The following is a 21,013-nucleotide window of genomic DNA, read 5'->3' as shown; positions in this document are numbered from 1 at the left end:
AACATGGCAGACACAGGGACTGAGCACTGATGCCCCAGCCAGCCTGGAGGCCAGAGGGTCAAGACAAAGAGGATCATTCAAACCCTTAAAACTGAATGGAATTTGTCTCTTGTTTTCTTGGCATTCAGGCACTGCAAATAGGTTTGTGTAAACCATCTTTGAAACCATAAATAAAGCAATGAAGGTGGAAAACTGTTTCTGCTTTCTTGGTTGCAATGGCATTATTCCTGATGACAGGATTGCATTTATATTTGTGTTTTGGAATGTGTTGATCTGTTCATGTCATGGTTCATGGACATTATTGCTATTAAAAATAAATCTTAAAGATTTGGCCAAAAAAAATTAAAGTATGTAAATTATGTTATTTTCTCGAGGTGATGGAAATAATATTTTTATACTTGCATTTGATCTGAGTATTTGTTGAAATAGCTAAAATAGGACTTCTAATCACTAAAGCTAAAAACATCAATCTGGCATAAATTAATATTTTACGTTAAACACTTTTAGGAATATGCAGAATATGGGAATCTACATAGCATGATTTTCAAGTTTCCTGAGTGGAATTTATTAGTGAAATTTGAAACATCTGGCTCTAGACGGTAAAATTTCTTAATTTAGGGGACACTTACACACTCTTGGTAGGAATGTAAAATGGGGGGGTGCCTGGGCTGGACTGAAATGGCTCAGTCATTTCAGTGTCTGAACTTGATCTCAGCTCAGGTCTTGATCTCAGGGTCATGAGTTCAAGCCCCACATTGGGCTCCACACTGGGCATGGATCCTACTTTAAAAAGAAAAAGAAAAAAGAATGTAAAATGGTACAGCCATTATGGAAACCAGTATGATAGTTACTCCAAATATTAAAATGGAACTCCCATATGATCCAAGAATCCATCCAACCCTTGGATATATATCTAAAGACCTGATATCAGCGACACACTCTCATGTTCAAAGCAGCATTCTTCACCTCAGCCAAGATATGGAAGCAACCTAAATGTCCATGAGTAGATGAAAGGATAAAGTAGGTGTGGTTGATACACACACACACACACACAGGAATATTATGCAACCACGAGAAGGTGGTGATCTTGCCATTTGTGACAACGTGTATGAATCAGGAGGGCTTTATGCTAAATGAAATAAGTCATACGGAGAAAGACAAACACTGTATGGTATCACTTATGTGTGGAATCTAAACAACAAAACAAACAAACAAAAAGGCTGATTTCATAGACACAGAGAACAAAAGGGTGGTTTCTGTGGCTGCGAGGAGGGGGAAATGGAGTAATGCAGGTCAAAGGGCACGAATTTTGAGTGATGAAAGATCAGTTCTACTGAGCTAATGTCAGCATGTGATAACAGGTGGCAATGCAACACTGCCTAGTTGAGAGTGCTGGGACCAGAACTTAGGGCCCTCACCACACACACACAGAGGTAGCTCTGCTAACCAGGTGAGGGGATGGGTGTGTCATCCTGACCTTGGTAATCACTCCATAGTGTATATGAAGTCATCACGTTGTGCACTTTACACGCAGGTCTCCCTGACCTATGGCAGGGGTATACCTGATACACCCATCAGAAGTTGAAAATATTGTAAATCAAAAATGCATTGAATGCATCTAACCTTCCAAACATCACAGCTCAGGATGCTTACAGGAGCCCTCAGTTGGGCAAAACGTTCTCACACGTCTGTTTTATGAGAAAGTACTAAGTATCTCCTGTAGCACATTGCATACTGTACTGATGGTGACAAACAGGATGCTGTGGGGGTGCAGATTGGTTGTCAGTGAATCAGTCCTTGACCTTCAGGATCACAGGGCTGACAGAGCTGTCCCTGCTCAGCATCACAAGAGAGGATCGTAGGGGGCAGGTCACCAGCCTGGGAGAAGATCCAAATTCAAAATTCTAAGTACAATTTCTACTGAATGTGTATCCCTTTTGCACTATCGTAATGTTGAAAACTGTTAAGTTGAATCATCCTAAATTGGGGTCTATCAGTGTATACAGTTATATTTGTCAATTATTCCTCAATAAAATTAGAAAAATAAAATTTTAGAACTTTATTCACCCCATTTCAGACAAAATTTTGCTTTTTGAAATATAAACATACCTGAATAAAATGACAAATATAGCTTTCATTACTCCAAAAAGTGAATGACTCAATGCCATACTGACTTAAAAGAAAAATTTGGGTGACTGGTAAAAGAAAATAATGATGACATTATTAAAAAAAAAAAAGGTAAGTGAAGAGATATGATGAAATATGTTACAAGCCAGACTGTTTTTATTGTGCAGAAGAATGTAAAATGGGTGACAAACACATATTTTGCCTTTTCATGATTTTACCAAATGCCAATGCATTGTCTTTAACTAAATGGTTATGTGTAGGTAAGTTGTACCTTAATATTTACCTTATTTTATCTAAATATTTTTATTGAAATCGTTTATCATTTTCTATTTTTTAATTTAAATTCAATTAATTAACATAAAGGGCTGGTATCCAAGATCTATAAAGAACTTCTCAAACTCAACACCCAAAAAATAAATAATCAAGTCAAAAAATGGGCAGAAGACATGAAAAGACACTTCTCTGAAGAAGACATACAAATGGCTAACAGACACATGAAAATATGTTCATCATCATTAGCCATCAGGGAAATTCAAATCAAAACCACATTGAGATACCACCTTACACCAGTTAGAATGGCAAAAATTGACAGGGCAAGAAACAACAAATGTTGGAGAGGTTGTGGAGAAAGGGGAACCCTCTTACACTGTTGGTGGGAATGCAAGTTGGTACAGCCACTTTGGGAAACAGTGTGGAAGTGCCTCAAAAATTTAAAAATAGAGCTATCCTATGACCCAGCAATTGCACTCCTAAGTATTTACCCCAAAGACACCGATGTAGTGAAAAGAAGGGCCATATACACCCCAATGTTCATAGTAGCAATGTCTGCAATAACCAAACTGTGGAAAGAGCTGAGATGCCCTTCAACAGATGAATGGATAAAGAAGCTGTGGTCCAGGGGGGCGGAGCAAGATGGCGGAGGAGTAGGAGACCTGGATTTCCTCTCCTCTCAGGAATTCAGCTGGATAGGGATCAAACCATTCTGAACACCTACAAACTCAATAGGAGATCAAAGAAAAGAATAGCAACAACTCTCTGAACAGAAAAGCGACCACTTTCTGGAAGGTAGGACGTGCGGAGAAGTGAATCCGAGGTGATATTCGGGAGGATAGATGGCGGGGGAGGGGCCTCCGTCTGCCGCTTCTGGCAAGTGATAGAGCCGCGGAGCACAAAATCGGAACTTTTAGAAGTCTGCTCTGCTGAGGGACATCACTCTGGTGGCTAAGTAGGGGGTGGAACCCTCGTGGGACAGTGTGGTCTCAGGACCCTCGGGGTCACAGAAAGACCAGGGGTGCCTGAGTGCGGCAGAGCTCCCAGGTATCAGAGTGGGGAAGCCGGCTGCAGAGATGAAGCTGAGGCGTGGGCTCTCAGCTCGGGGTTGCCATAGACCGTGATCCACGGCACAGTTGGGCCACTGCTCCTCCAGCAGGGACCCAACAAGCGGCAGATCCAGGGAGACTCCCCTTCCTCCCCGGGAGGAGCAGTGCAGGAGCACACCACAGGGATCTGCTGGGCTTGGAGACTCCACACGGGGTTGGGTGCCAGAGATAGAAATGCATGGTTACAGGCCCGGTGAGCACAGAGTGCGGCCGGAGACAGGGGAGCCGGGAGTGACTGACTGCTTTTCTCTGGGGGCGCACTGAGGAGCGGTGCCCCAAGTTCTTGGCTCCTCCAGGGTGGAGATCGGGAGGCCGCCATTTTCACTCTCCGCCTCCAAAGCTGTATGGAAAGCTTGCAGGGAACAAAAGCTCCTGAGAGCAAACCCAAGGAGATTACCGGGCAAGGGTGGGGCAATTCCGCCTCTGGCAAAGACGTTTGGGAACCACGGCAACAGGCCCCTCCCCCAGAAGATCAGCGAGAACAGCCAGGCAAGACCAAGTTTACCGATCAATGAGAATGGCAGAACTCCAGCGCTAGGGGACTACTGCACATAGAATTCATGGCTTTTTTACCATGATTCTTTAGTCTTTCAAAGTTAATTTTTTTTAACTGTCTTTTTTTCTTTTCTTTTTTTTTTGAATTTTTCTTTTTCCCCTTTTCAACCAACATCTTATCAATCCGTTTTTTAAAAAACATTTTTATTTTTCATTTTTAGAGTCATATTCTATCCCTTCATAGTAGTTACCCGTATTTTTGGCATATATATCTAAGTTGTTCTCTCTTTAAAATTTTGAGATAGGTTCCTCTAACAGATCAAAATATACTCTAAATCTCTAGTGTATGGTTTTTTCCTACTCCCCTGCCTGATCACATTCTCTCCCTTTTTTTTCTTTTTTTTTTTAAAAATCCTCTTCTTTCTTTTTTCAAACAACTTATCAATTCCTTTTATACAATTTTTTATAATTTCCATCTTTACAGTCATATTCCATCCCTTCATCATATCAACCCTTATTTTTGTACATATATAAGTTTTTCTTTCTTTAAAATTTTGGGAGGCACTTTCTTTTAACAGACCAAAATATACCCAAAATCTAGTGTGTGGCACTGATCTATATACCAGCCTAATCATATTTGATCACATTCTGTTTTTGTTTTGTTTGTTTTGTTCTGTTTTTGTTTGTTTTTATCTTTATCTTTTACTTTTTCTTTTTTCTCTCTTTCCCTTTCTTTTCCCACTGCTTCAGGTCTTTTCTGATTTGTTTAGAGTATATTTTCTGGGGACGTTGTTACCCTGCTAGCATTTTGTTCTCTCATTAATCTATTCTCCTCTGCACAAAATGACAAGATGGAAAAAATCACCTCAACAAAAAGAACAAGAGGCAGTACCGACTGCCAGGGACCTACTCAATACGGACATTAGTATGAAGTCAGATCTAGAGTTCAGAATCATCACTTTAAAGATACTAGCTGGGATTGAGAAAATCATGGAAGTTATTAGAGAAACCCTTTCTGGAGAAGTAAAAGAACTAAAATCTAACCAAGTAGAAATCAAAAAGGCTATTAATGAGGTGCAATCAAATATGGGGGCGCTAACTGCTAGGATAAATGAGGCAGAAGAGAGAATCAGTGATATAGAAGACCAAATGATGGAAAATAAAGAAGCTGAGAAAAAGAGAGATAAACAACTACTGGATCATGAGGGCAGAATTCGAGAGATAAGTGATACCATAAGACGAAACAACATTAGAATAATTGGGATCCCAGAAGAAGAAGAAAGAGAGAGGGGGCAGAAGGTATAATGGAGCAAATTATAGCAGAGAACTTCCCTAATTTGGAGAAGGAAACAGGCATCAAAATCCAGGAAGCACAGAGAACCCCTCTCAAAATCAATAAAAATAGGTCAACACCCTGACCCAACGACATCTAATAGTAAAACTTACGAGTCTCAGAGACAAAGAGAAAATCCTGAAAGCAGCTCGGGGGGGAGAGATATGTAACCTACAATGGTAGAAACATTAGATTGGCAACAGAACTATCCACAGAGACCTGGCAGGCCAGAAAGGACTGGCAGGATATATTCAGAGCACTAAATGAGAAAAATATGCAGCCAAGAATACTATATGCAGCTAGGCTGTCATTGAAAATTGAAGGAGAGATAAAAAGCTTCCAGGACAAATAAAAACTAAAGGAATTTGCAAACACGAAACCAGCCCTACAAGAAATCTTGAAAGGGGTCCTCTAAGCAAAGAGAGAGCCTAAAAGCAACATAGACCAGAAAGGAACACAGAAAATATACAGTAACAGTCACCTTACAGGAAATACAATGGCACTAAATTCCTATCTTTCAATAGTTACCCTGAATGTAAATGGGCTAAATGCCCCAATCAAAAGACACAGGCTATCAGATTGGATTAAAAAACAAGACCCATCGATATGCTGTCTGCAAGAGACTCATTTTAGAACCAAAGACACCCCCAGATTTAAAGTGAGGGGGTGGAAAACCATTTACCATGCTAATGGACACCAAAAGAAAGCTGGGGTGGCAATCCTTATATCAGACAAATTAGATTTTAAACCAAAGACTGTAATAAGAGATGAGGAAGGACACTATATCATACTTAAAGGATCTATCCAACAAGAAGATCTAACAATTGTAAATATCTATGCCCCTAACATGGGAGCAGCCAATTATATAAGGCAATTAATAACAAAAGCAAAGAAACACATCGACAATACAATAATAGTGGGGGACTTTAACACCCCCCTCACTGAAATGGACAGATCGTCTAAGCAAAAGATCAACAAGGAAATAAAGACTTTAAATGACACACTGGACCAAATGGACTTCACAGACATATTCAGAACATTCCGTCCCAAAGCAATGGAATACATTCTTCTCTAGTGCCCATGGAACATTCTCCAGAATCGATCACATCCTAGGTCATAAATCAGGTCTCAACCGGTACCAAAAGATTGGGATCATTCCCTGCCTATTTTCAGACCACAATGCTTTGAAACTAGAACTCAATCACAAGAGGAAAGTCGGAAAGAACTCAAATACATGGAGGCTAAAGAGCATCTTACTGAAGAATGAATGGGTCAACCAGGAAATTAAAGAAGAATTTAAAAAATTCATGGAAACCAATGAAAATGAAAACACAACTATTCAAAATCTTTGGGATGCAGCAAAGGCAGTCCTAAGAGGAAAGTATATAGCAATACAAGCCTTTCTCAAGAAACAAGAAAGGTCTCAAGTACACAACCTAACCCTACACCTAAAGGAGCTGGAAAGAGAACAGCAAATAAAGCCTAAACCCAGCAGGAGAAGAGAAATAATAAAGATCAAAGCAGAAATCAATGAAATAGAAACTAAAAGAACAGTAGAACAGATCAACGAAACTAGGAGCTGGTTCTTTGAAAGAATTAACAAGATTGATAAACCCCTGGCCAGACTTATCAAAAAGAGAAGAGAAATGACCCAAATGAACAAAATCATGAATGAAAGAGGAGAGATCACAACCAACACCAAAGAAATACAAACAATTCTAAGAACATATTATGAGCAACTCTATGCCAGCAAATTAGATAACCTGGAAGAAATGGAGGCATTCCTAGAGATGTATCAACTACCAAACCTGAACCAGGAAGACATAGAAAACCTGAACAGACCTATAACCACTAAGGAAATTGAAGCAGTCATCAAAAATCTCCCAAAAAACAAAAGCCCAGGGCCAGATGGCTTCCCAGGGGAATTCTACCAAACATTTCAAGAAGAATTAATACCTATTCTTCTGAAACTGTTCCAAAAAATAGAAATGGAAGGAAAACTTCCAAACTCATTTTATGAGGTGAGCATTACCTTGATCCCAAAACCAGACAAAGACCCCATTAAAAAGGAGAACTACAGACCAATATCCCTGATGAACATGGATGCAAAAATTCTCACCAAAGTACTAGCCAATAGGATCCAACAGTACCTTAAAAGGATTATTCACCACGACCAAGTGGGATTTATCCCTGGGCTGCAAGGTTGGTTCAACATCCACAAATCAATCAACGTGATACAATACATTAACAAAAGATTGAACAAGAATCATAGTATCCTCTCAATAGATGCAGAAAAAGCATTTGACAAAGTACAGCATCCTTTCTTGATCAAAACTCTTCAGAGTATAGGCATAGAGGGTACATACCTCAATATCATAAAAGCCATCTATGAAAAACCTACAGCGAATATCATTCTCAATGGGGAAAAACTGAGAGCTTTCCACCTAAGGTCAGGAACGCGGCAGGGATGTCCACTATCACCACTGCTATTCAACATAGTATTAGAAGTCCTAGCCACAGCAATCAGACAACAAAAAGAAATAAAAGGCATCCAAATTGGCAAAGAAGTCAAACTCTCACTCTTTGCAGATGATATGATACTTTATGTGGAAAACCCAGAAGACTCCACCCCAAAACTGCTAGAACTCATACAGGAATTCAGTCAAGTGGCAAGATATAAAATCAATGCACAGAAGTCAGTGGCATTCCTATATATACACCAACAACAAGACAGAAGAAAAAGAAATTAAGGAGTCGATCCCATTTACAATTGCACCCAAAACCATAAGACACCTAGGAATAAATCTAACCAAAGAGGCAAAGGATCTGTACTCAGAAAACTATAAAATACTCATGAAAGAAATGGAGGAAGACACAAAGAAATGGAAAAACGTTCCATGCTCATGGATTGGAGAACAAATATTGTGAAGATGTCAATGCTACCTAAAGCAATCTACACATTCAATGCAATCCCCATCAAAATACCATCCACTTTTTTCAAAGAAATGGAACAAATAATCCTAAAATTTGTATGGAACCAGAAAAGACCCCGCATAGCCAGAGGAATGTTGAAAAAGAAAAGCAAAGCTGGCGGCATCACAATTCCGGACTTCCAGCTCTATTACAAAGCTGTCATCATCAAGACAGTATGGTACTGGCACAAAAACAGGCACATAGATCAATGGAACACAATATAGAGCCCAGAAATGGACCCTCAACTCTAGGGTCAACTAATCTTTGAGAAAGCAGGAAAGAATGTCCAATGGAAAAAAGACAGTCTCTTCAACAAATGGTATTGGGAAAATTGGATAGCCACATGCAGAAGAATGAAACTGGACCATTTCCTTACACCACACACAAAAATAGACTCCAAATGGTTGAGAGACCTCAATGTGAGACAGGAGTCCATCAAAATCCTAAAGGAAAACACAGGCAGCAACCTCTTCAACCTCAGTCACAGCAACTTCTTCCTAGAAACATCACCAAAGGCAAGGGAAGCAAGGGCAAAAATGAACTATTGGGACTTCATCAAGATAAAAAGGTTTACAAAGCAAAGGAAACAATCAACAAAACCAAAAGACAACTGACAGGATGGGAGAAGATATTTGCAAATGACATATCAGATAAAGGACTAGTATCCAAAATCTATAAAGAACTCATCAAACTCAACATCCAAAGAACAAAGAATCCAATCAAGAAATGGGCAGAAGACATGAACAGACATTTTTCCAAAGAAGACATCCAAATGGCCAACAGACACATGAAAAAGTGCTCAATATCGCTCAGCATCAGGGGAATCCAAATCAAAACCTCAATGAGATACCACCTCACACCAGTCAGATGGCTAAAATTAACAAGTCAGGAAACGACAGATGTTGGCGGAGATGCGGAGGAAGGGGAACCCTCCTACACTGTTGGTGGGAATGCAAGCTTGTGCAGCCACTCTGGAAAACAGTATGGAGGTTCCTCAAAAAGTTGAAAATAGAGCTACCATATGATCCAGCAATTGCACTACTGGGTACTTGCCCCAAAGATACAAAAGTAGGGATCCGAAAGGGTACGTGCACCCCGATGTTTATAGCAGCAATGTCCACAATAGCCAAACTGTGGAAAGAGCCAAGATGTCCATCAATAGATGAATGGATAAAGAAGAGGTGGTATATATATACAATGGAATATTATGCAGCCATCAAAAGGAATGAGATCTTGCCATTTGCAATGACGTGGATGGAACTGGAGGGTATTATGCTGAGCGAAATAAGTCAAACAGAGAAAGACATATATCATATGACCTCACTGATATGACGAATTCTTGATCTCAGGAAACAAACTGAGAGTTGCTGGAGTGGGGTTTGGGGAGGAGGGATGGGGTGACTGGGTGATGGACACTGGGGAGGGTATGGGCTCTGGTAAGCGCTGTGAATTGTGCAAGACTGTTGAATCTCAGATCTGTACCTCTGAAACAAATAATGCAATATATGTTAAAGAAAAAAAAGAAGAAGAAGAATGTAGCAGGAGGGGAAGAATGAAGGGGGGGAAATCAGAGGGGTAGACGAACCATGAGAGACAATGGACTCTGAAAAACAAACTGAGGGTTCTAGAGGGGAGGGGGGTGGGAGGATGGGTTAGCCTGGTGGTGGGTATTGAGGAGGGCACGTTCTGCATGGAGCACTGGGTGTTATGCACAAACAACGAATCATGGAACACTACATCTAAAACTAATGATGTAATGTATGGGGATTAACATAACAAAAAAAAATTAAATAAAAAAGATGTGGTCCATATATACAATGGAATATTACTCAGCCATCAGAAAGGATGAATACCCAACTTTTACATTAACATGGATAGGACTGGAGGAGATTATTCTAAGTGAAATAAGTCAAGCAGAGAAAGTCAATTATCATACGGTTTCACTTATTTGTGGAACATAAGGAATAGCATGGAGGACATTAGGAGAAGGAAGGGGAAAATGAAGGGGGGGAAATCAGAGGGAGAGGTGAACCCAGAGAGACTATGGACTCTGAGAAACAGGGTTTTAGAGGGGAGTGGGGAGGGTGGATTGGTTAGCCCAGTGATGGGTATTAAGGAGGGAACGTACTGCATGGAGCACCGGGTGTTACACGAAAACAATGGATTGTGGATCACCACATCAAAAACCAATGATGTATTATATGGTGACTAACATAATATAATAAAATTTTAAAAAATAAATAAAAAACAGATCCCTTTTAATATTTCTTGTATGGCTGGTTTGGTGATCACAAATTCTTTTAGTTTCTATTTGTCCTGGAAGCTTTTTATCTCTCCTTCAATTTTGAATGACAGCCTATCTGGATAATGTATTCCTGGCTGCACATTTTACTCATTTAGCACCCTGAATATACCATGCCTGTCCTTTCAGGCCTGCCAGGTCTCTGTGGATATGTTTGCTGCCAGTCTCATGTTTCTTCCCTTGTAGGATAAGAACCCCTTGTCCAGAGCTGCTTTCAGGGTTTTCTCTGTCTCTGAGATTTTCAAGTTTCCCTATTATATGTCAGGGTGTTGACCTATTTTTATTGATTTTCAGAGGACATTCTCTGTGTCTCCTGGACTTGGATGCCTGTTTCCTTCCCCAGATTAAGAAAGTTCTCCTCTATCATTTGCTCCAATATACCTTCTGCCCCTCTCTCTTTCCTCCTCTTCTGGGATCCCAATTATTTTAATATTGTTTCATTTTATGATATCACTTATCTCTTGAATTCTCCTCTTGTGATCCAGTAATTGTTTCTCTCTTTTTCTCAGCTTCTTTATTCTCCATCATTTTGTCTTCTATATCCCTAATTCTCTCTCTTCTGCCTCATTTATCCCACCCATAAGAGACTCCATTTTTTTTGCATCTCATTAATAGCCTTTTTTATTTTGACTTGATTAGATTTTAGTTCTTTTATTTCTACAGAAAGGAGAGTGTCTCCCTCTAGTGTCTTCTATGCTTTTTTCAAGCCCAACTAGTATCTTTGTAATCATTATTCTGAACTCTAGTTCCAACATCTTACTTATGCCCATACTGATTAAGTCCCTGGCAGTCAGTACTGCCTCTTGTTCTCTTTTTTGAGGTGAGTTTTCTATCTTGTCATTCTGTCCAGATAAGAATAGATGAACAAGAGAGCCAAATACTAAAATGGCAATGAATCCAGAGAAATATACACTAAACAAATCAGAAGGCTCCTGAAATCAAAAAGAGAGAGAGAGAATATAATCAGACAGGTGAACAGAATAGAGCAATGCACTGGATCCTATGTGTATTTTGGTCCATTTCTTAGAAAACTATATCCCAAAATTGTAAAGAAAGAAAAACTTCTATATGTACAAAAATAAAATTAAATACAGTGAAAGGATAGAATGTAAATGTAAAAACTAAAATTAAAAGACAAAAATAAAAGAAGGAATATAAACAGGTGGACAGAGCAGAGCAATACACTATATCCTGAGTGTAAAATTAAAATTGAAAGACTAAAGAATCATGGGGAAATACCATGAATTCTATATGCTCTTTTCCCCTAGCACTGGAGTTTTGCAGTTTTCAATGCTCAGGAAATGTGGTCTTCACTGGATGTTCTTGCTGATCTTCTGGGAGAGAGGACTGTTGAGTTGATTCTCAAGCATCTGTGATTGTACCACCCTTGCCAAGGGGCCAGGCTGAGTAATCTGCTCTGGATTGCTCTATGTGGCTTTTGTTCCCTGAAGGCTTTCACATAGCTAGAGCATGAGAATGAAAATGGTGGCATCTTGCTCACTCTCTTTCACCCCAGACCTTACTGTGTAGCCTTAGGCCTTTGACCTACCAGATTTTCAATCACTGGATGCTAGAGGAGCAAGTTACTGTGCTAAGAAGAAAGAGGTAAAATAGAGTCAGAACAGATGGGCAGATCATTATCAGATAGAAATTAAAAGTCTCTGAGGACTGGTTACAATGACTAGGGGAGGAGGCAAGATGGCAGAGTAAGGAACCCCCATTTCAACTGGTCCCCTGAATTTAGCTGGATATCTGTCAAGCCATTTTAAACACCCACAAAATCAGCCTGAGATGTAAGAATATATCTGGAACTCTACAAGCAGAAAAGCAACTGCTTTTTGCAAGGTAGGACATGTGGCATCATGAATCTGTGGAGAGGTATCAGAAGATAAACAGAATGGGGAGGGAGCCTGCATAAGCTGCCCCCTGGAAAGTGATATAGCACCAGAGTGGATAATCAGAATGCTTAGAAATCTCCTCTAGTGAGAGACATCCTTTTCTGAAAGGGAGCTCTGGAAATGAAAAGGCAGAATTTTAGATCTTGGGATACAAGGAACAACAGAGAAAAAGGGGGTTCTGGAACCAGTAGAGTGCCTAAACAGTGGAGCCAGGAAGCAATCTGAAAAAATCTGGAACCTGTGCCCATGATGGGGCAAAAACTCACAGACCAGTAGCAGCCCAGAAAGGGCTTTAGAGCAGCACCCAGACATGATCCAGGAGCTTTGGGTGTATGCATGAGCCTGTGGCCACTCCCGCTTTTAGAATTACAGTGCAGGCACACCTCTGGAGGCTGCAGTTTGCAGTGGCACATAAAGAAGTGGAGACTATTTGACCTGAAGGGTTTATTAAAGAGGGCAGATTGTGATCTTTCTGCTCTGAGCCAGAGGTTTGGATGTGGCCATTTTTGCTCAGATCCTCTAAAGAGGCAGGGGAGGGCCTGTTTCCTCTAAGCCCATCCCCCTGACAGGGTGTGGGACAACTCAACCCAGGCAGGGTTACCTGAGAAACAGCGGGCAGTCCCCTCCCCAAGAAGACAGGCTGGAAGAACAGGTGGATGACAAGCCTATGGATACTATAAGACTGTAAAATCCCAACACCAAGGGAAAATTGTATATTGAGCTCCAGATGTGGTATTATGACTCATTTATTTCTCAGATAAAATTTCCCTTTTCTTTTCATTCTTTTTTTTCTTATGCTTTTTCTCTTTTTTTTTCTATTTACCCTTTTCTCATTTCAACTTGATGTTTATTATATCAACATATTTCATAGGCACTTTTAACTTGTATTTTTACATACCTATATTTTTTATATGCCTTATTGTAGTGCTTTTTCCATTATTCAATTTTACCTTTATATATATACAAGTTTTACTTTCCTTGTAATTTTGGGACGTAATGTGCTCTAACACACAGACCAAAATACACCCAGGAACAACTGAAACACCCTGCTTTGTCCACATGAAGATTATAGCTCCCATTCTCTTCCTCCCATATTTTTAATTTTATAATTTTTAATTTTATTCCTGTGTTTAATTTTGGCTTTTTTTTTCCCATGATGGTTTTTGCCCTCTCCAGATTTTGTTAGGATGCATCTTGCTTGGGTCATGGTTGATATTTTGGACTCTGTTCACTCATTCAACCATCCCTCAACAGAATGATTAGGAGGAGGAACTCTCAAAAAGAAAAGAACCAGGGCAATGTCCTCTGCCACAGAACTAATGGATATGGATATGAGCAAGATGTCAGAGAAAGATTTCAGGATAGCAATCATAAAGTCAATAGCAAGGCTTGAAAAAATCATTAGTGACAATATAAGATCTCTAAGAGCAGAAATGAGATCTAATCAGGCCAAACTAAAAAATGCTATGAATGAGATGCAGTCTAAGCTGGATACTCTAGCAGCCAGGTTAAATGAGGCAGAAGAGAGAATCAGTGATCTAGACGATAAGCTGATGTAAAGGAAGGAAGTTAAGGAAAACAGAGATAGGCTGCTAGTAGCACATGAGAAAAAGATTGGAGAGATTAATGATACCATGAAACGTTCCACTGTCAGAATGATTGGGATCCCCAAGGGGGTGGGGAGAGAGGACTAGAAGATATATTTCAGCAAATCATAGCTGAGAACTTCCCTAATCTGGGGAAGGAAACAAGCATTCGTGTTCAAGAGGCAGAGAGGACCTCTCCCAAAATCAATAAAAATAGATCAACACCCCATCATATAATAGTGAAGTTTGCAAATCTTACAGCCAAATAATCTATCCTGAGAATAGCTAGGGAGGGGAGGTTCTTTACATGTGGAGGGAGGAACATCAGAATAACATCAGACCTGTCGACAGAGACCTGGCAAACCAGAAAAGGTTAGCAAGACATATTCATGGTACTAAATGAGAAGAACATACAGCCAAGAATAATTTATCCAGCAAGGGTGTCATTCAGAATGGATGGAGAGATGAAGAGCTTCCAGGACAGGCAGAAACTGAAAGAATATGTGACCACCAAGCCAGCCATGCAAGAAATATTAAGGGGGATTCTGTAAGAGAAGAGAGAACTCAAGAGTCACATAGACCAGAAAGAAACAGAGAAAATCTATAGAAACAGGAACTTTACAGGCAATACAATGGCAAAAAATTCATATCTTTCAATAGTTACTCTGAATGTAAATGGGCTGAATGCTCCCATGAAAAGACACAGGATTTCAGATTGGATAAAAAAGCAGGACCAAAAAATAAATAAATAAATAAAAAGCAGGACCCATCATACACTCTCTACAAGAGATTCATTTTGAACCTAAAGACACCTCCAGATTGAAAGTGAGGGGTTGGAGAACAATTTGCCATGCTAATGGACCTCAAAAGTAAGCTGGGGTAGCAATCCTCATATCAGACAAATTAGATTTTAAACCGAAGACTGTAGTAAGAGATGTAGAGGGGCACTATATCATACTTAAAGGGTCACTCCAACAAGAAGATCTAACAATTGTAAATATTTATGCCTCCAACATGGGAGCAGCCAATTGTATAAACCAATTAATAACCAAAGTAAAGAAACATATTGATAATAATACACTAATAGTAGGAGACCTCAACACTCCAATCACAGCAATGGACAGATCATCTAAGCAGAGGATCAACAAAAACACAAGAGCTCTGAATGACACATTGGACCAGATGGACTTGTAGATATATACAGAACATTCCATCCTAAAACAACAGAATACACATTCTTCTCAAGTACATATGGAACTTTCTCCAGAATATATCCCATATTGGGTCACAAATCAGGTCTCAACCATTACTAAAAGATTGAGATTATTCCCTGCATATTTTCACACCACAATACTTTGAAACTGGAACTCAACTACAAGAAGAAATTTGGAAGAAACTCAAACACTTGGAGGTTAAAAACACCCTGCTAAAGAATGAATGGGTCAACCTGGAAATTAAAGAACTTAAACAATTCACACAAACCAATGAAAACGAAAATACATAGGCTCAATCTTATTGGATACTGCAAAGGTAGTCCTAAGAGGGAAATACATAGCCATCAAAGGCTCACTCCAAAATTAGAAAAATAACAAATGCACAAACTAACCTTACACCTAAAGGAGCAGGAGAAAGAACAGCAAATAAAATCTAAACCAAACAGGAGAAGAGAAATAATAAAGATTTGAGCAAAAATTGATGAAATAGAAACTAGAAAAACAAAAGAACAGATCAACAAAACTAGAAGCTGGTTCTTTGAAAGAGTTAATAAGACTGAAAAACCACTGGCCAGACTTATCCAAAAGAAAAGGGAAAGGACCCAAATCAATAAAATCATGAATGAAAGGGGAGAGATCATGACTAACACAAAGGAAATAGAAACAATGATTAGACATTACTACCAGGAACTATAAGCCAACAAATTAGGCAATCTGGAGGAAATGGATGCATTCCTGGAAACTTATAAACTACCAAGACTGAAACAGGAAAAAATAGAAAATCTGAATAGACAATAACCAGTAAGGAAATTGAAACAGTAATCAAAAACCTCCTAAGATTCTGATGGATTCCTGTCTCACATTGAGGTCTTTCATCCATTTTGAGTTTATCTTTGTGTAGGGTGTTAGAGAATGGTCGAGTTTCATTCTTCTGCGTGTGGCTGTCCAATTTTCCCAGCACCATTTATTGAAGAGACTGTCTTTTTTCCATTGCATGTTTTTTCCTGCTTTGTCGAAGATTATTTGACCATAGAGTTGAGGGTCCATATCTGGGTTCTCTATTCTGTTCCATTGGTCTGTATGTCTGTTTTTGTGCCAGTACCATGCTGTTTTGGCGATCACAGCTTTGTAATATAGCTTGAAATCGGGCAACGTGATGCCCCCAGCTTTGCTTTTCTTTTTCAACATTTCCTTGGCAATTCAGGGTCTTTTCTGATTCCATACAAATTTTAGGATTGCTTATTCCAGCACTTTGAATAATGTCATTGGAATTTTGATCGGGATGGCATTGAAGGTATAGATTGCTCTGGGCAGCATAGACATTTTAACAATGTTTATTCTTCCGATCCATGAGCATGGAAAGTTTTTCCATCTTTTTGTGTCTTCTTCCAGTTCTTTCATGAGTGTTCTGTAGTTCCTAGAGTATAGATCCTTTACCTCTTTGGTTAGGTTTATTCTGAGGTATCTTATGGTTTTTGGTGCTATTGTAAATGGAATCGTTTCTCTAATTTCTCTTTCTACAGTTGCATTGTTAGTGTATAAGAAAGCAACTGATTTCTGTGCATTGATTTTGTATCCTGCCACATTACTGAATTGCTGTATGAGTTCTAGCAATTTGGGGGTGGAGTCTTTTGGGTTTTCCACATAAAGTATCATGTCGTCTGCGAAAAGAGAGAGTTTCACTTCTTCTTTGCCAATTTGAATACATTTTATTTCTTTTTGTTGTCTGATTGCAGTTGCTAGGACTTCTAGTACTGTGTTGAACAATAGTGGTGAAAGTGGGCATCCTTGACGTGTTCATGATCTTAAGGGAAAGGCTCTCAGCTTTTCCCCATTGAGGATGATATTCACTGTGGGTTTTTCATAGATGGATTTTATGAACTTGAGGAATGTTCCCTCTATCCCTATACTCTGAAGAGTTTTAATCAGGAAAGGATGTTGTATTTTGTCGAATCCTAGAGGAGAACATAGGCAATAACCTCTTTGACATCACCCAGAGCAACTTCTTTCAAGATACATCTCCAAAAGCTAGTGAAAGAAAAGCACAAATGAACTTTTTGAATTTCATCAAGATAAAAAGCTTCTGCACAGCAAAGGAAACAGTCAACAAAACCAAGAGGCAACCCACAGGATGGGAGAAGATATTTGCAAATGACACTACAGATAAAGGGCTGGTATCCAAGATCTATAAAGAACTTCTCAAACTCAACACCTAAAAAATGAATAATAAAGTCAAAAAGTGGGCAGAAGGCATGAAAAGACACTTCTCTGAAGAAGACATACAAATGGTTAACAGACACATGAAAAAATGTTCATCATCATTAGCCATCAGGGAAATTCAAATCAAAACCACATCGAGATACCACCTTACACCAGTTAGAATGGCAAAAATGGACAGGGCAAGAAACTACAAATATTAGAGAGGTTGTGGAGAAAGGGGAACACTCTTACGCTGTTGCTGGGAATGCAAGTTGGTACAGCCACTTTGGAAAACAGTGTGGAGTTTCCTCAGAAATTTAAAAATAGAGCTACCTTATGACCCAGCAATTGCACTCCTGGGTATTTATCCCAAAGACACAGATGTAGTGAAAAGAAGGGGCACCTGCACCCCAATGTTCACAGCAGCAATGTCTGCAATAGCCAAACTGTGGAAAGAGCCGAGATGCCCTTCAACAGATGAATGGATAAAGAAGATGTGGTCCATATATACAATGGAATATTACTCATTCATCAGAAAGGATGAATACCCAACTTTTACATCAACATGGATGGGACTGGAGGAGATTATTCTAAGTGAAATAAGTCAAGCAGAGAAAGTCAATTATCATATGGCTTCACTTTTTGTGGAACATAAGGAATAGCATGGAGGACATTAGGAGAAGGAGGGAGAAATTGGGGGGGGAATTGGAGGGAGAGATGAACCTTGAGAGACTATGGACTCTGAGAAATAAACAGAGTTGTAGAGGGGAGGGTGGAGGGGGGATTAGTTAGTCTGGTGATGGGTATTAAGGAGGGCACATACTGCATGGAGCACTGGGTGTTATACGAAAACAATGGATTGTGGATCACCACATCAAAAATCAATGATGTAGTGTATGGTGACTAACATAACATAATTAAATTAAATTAAATTAAATTAAAAACAAAACAAAACAAAAAAACCTCCCAAGAAACAAGAGGTCAGGGCCAGATGGCTTCCAAGGGGAATGCTACCAAACACTTAAAGAAGAAATAATACCTATTCTACTGAAGCTGTTTCAAAAATAGAAATGGAGGGATGCCTGGGTGTCTCAGTTGGTTGAGTGTCTGCCTTTGGCTTAGGTCATAATCCCAGGGTCCTGGGATCGGGTTGCACATCAGGCTCCTTACTCAGTGGGGAGCCTGCTTCTCCCTTGCCTGCCACTCCCCCACTCCCCCTGCTTGTGCTCTCTCCCTCTCTGATCAATCAATAAATAAAATATTTTAAAAAGAGAAATAACTGCCTATGTTTAAAAAAAAAAAAAAAAGAAATGGAAGGAAAACTTCCAAACTCGTTCTATGAGGCCAGCATTACCTTGATCCAAAACCCAGAGAAAGACCCCATCAAAAAGGAGAATTATTGACCAATAGCCCTGATGAACATGGATGCCAAAATACTCAACAAGTTCCTAGAAAGTAGGATCCAACATTACATTAAAAGGATTATTCACCATGATCAGGTGGGATTTATTTCTGGGATGCAAGTGTGGTTCAATTTTCAAAAATCAATCAACGTGATAGATCACATTAATAAAAGACAAAAACCTTATGATTCTCTCAATTGCTGCAGAAAAAGCATTTGACAAAATACAACATCCTTTCTTGATTAAAACCCTTCAAAGTGTAAGGATAGAGGGAACATACCTCAATATCATAAAAGCCATTTATGAAAAGCCCACAGCAAATATCATTCTCACTGGGGGAAAAAAATGAGAGCTTTTCCCTTAAGGTCAGGAACATGACAGGGATGCCCACTCTTACCACTTTTGTTCAACATAGTACTAGAAGTCCGAACCTCAGCAATCAGAAAACAAAAAGAAATAAAAGCCATTCAAATTGGCAAAAACAAGCCAAACTCTCTCTCTTCACAGATGATATGATATTTTATGTGGAAATCCACAAAGACTCCACCCCCAAATTACTAGAACTCATACAGCAATTCATCAACATGGCAGGATACAAAATCAATGCACAGGAATCAGTTGCATTTTTTACACTACCAATGTAACTGAAGAAAGAGAAATTAAGGAATCAGTTCCGTTTACAATAGCACCAAAAACCATAAGATATCTAGGAATAAACCTAACCAAAGAGGTTAAGGATCTATACTCTAAAAACTACAGAACACTTATGAAAGAAGTGGAGGAGGAAGACACAAAGTGATGGGAAAACATTCCATGCTCATGGATTAGAACAATAAACATTGTTGAAATGTCTATCCTGCCTAGCCATCAAAAAAAGAAAGAAAGAAAGAAAAAAAGAAAGAAATCTTGCCATTTGCAATGATGTGGATGGAACTAGAGGGTATTATGCTAAAAGAAATTAATCAGATAAAGACAAGTATCATATGATCTCACTGATATGAGGAATTTGAGAGACAAGACAGAGTATCATAGGGGAAGGGAGGGAAAAATGAAACAAGATGAAACCAGAGAGGGAGACAAACTATAAGAGACTCTTAATCTCAGAAAACAAACTGAGGGTCATTGAAATGGAGGGGGGTGGGAGGGATGGGTGGCTGGGGAATGGACATTGGGGAAGGTATGTTCTATGGTGAGCACTGTGAATTGTGTAAGACTGATGAATCACAGACCTGTATTCCTGAAACAAATAATACATTATGTTAATAAAAAAAAGAAAAAAATGTCTATCCTGCCTAGAGCTCTACACTTTCAATGCCATCCCTATTAAAATACCATTGGCATTTTTCAAAGAGCTGGAACAAACAATCATAAAATTAGTATGGAACCAGAAAAGACCCTGAATCGCCAAGAGAATGTTGAAAAAGAAAACCAAAGCTGGGGGCATCACGTTGCCTGATTTCACGCTATATTACAAAACTGTGATCACCAAAACAGTATGGTGTTGGCACAAAAACGGACACATAGATCAATGGAACAGAATAGAGAACCCAGAAATGGACCCTCAACTCTATGATCAAATAATCTTTGACAAATGAGGTAAAAATATCCAATGGAAAAATACAGTCTCTTCAATAAATGGTGCTGGGGAAATTGAACAGCCACATGCAGAAGAATGAAATGGGACCATTTCTTTACACCACACACAAAGATAGACTCAAAATGGATAAAAAACCTAAATGTGAGACAGGAATCCATCAAAATCCTAGAGAACATAGGTAGTAATGTCTTCAACATCGGCCACAGCAACTTCTTTCAAGACACGTCTCTAAAGACAAGGAAAACAAAAGCAAAAATGAACTTTTGGGACTTCATCAAGGTAAAAAGCTTCTGCACAGCAAAGGAAACAGTCAACAAAACTAAGAGGCAACCCACAAAATGGGAGAAGATATTTGCAAATGACATTACAGATAAAGGGCTGCTTTCCAAGATCTATAAATAACTTCTCAAACTCAACACCCAAAAAAACAAGAATCCAGTCAAAAACTGGGGCAGGAGACATGAACAGACACTTCTCCAGTGAAGACATATAAATGGCTAACAGAGA

The sequence above is a fragment of the Mirounga leonina genome, unplaced genomic scaffold, assembly GCF_011800145.1.
Source record: "Mirounga leonina isolate KUSES-001 unplaced genomic scaffold, KU_Mleo_1.0 Mir_460, whole genome shotgun sequence".
NCBI lineage: Eukaryota > Metazoa > Chordata > Mammalia > Carnivora > Phocidae > Mirounga > Mirounga leonina.
This window is presented reverse-complemented; position numbering follows the sequence as displayed.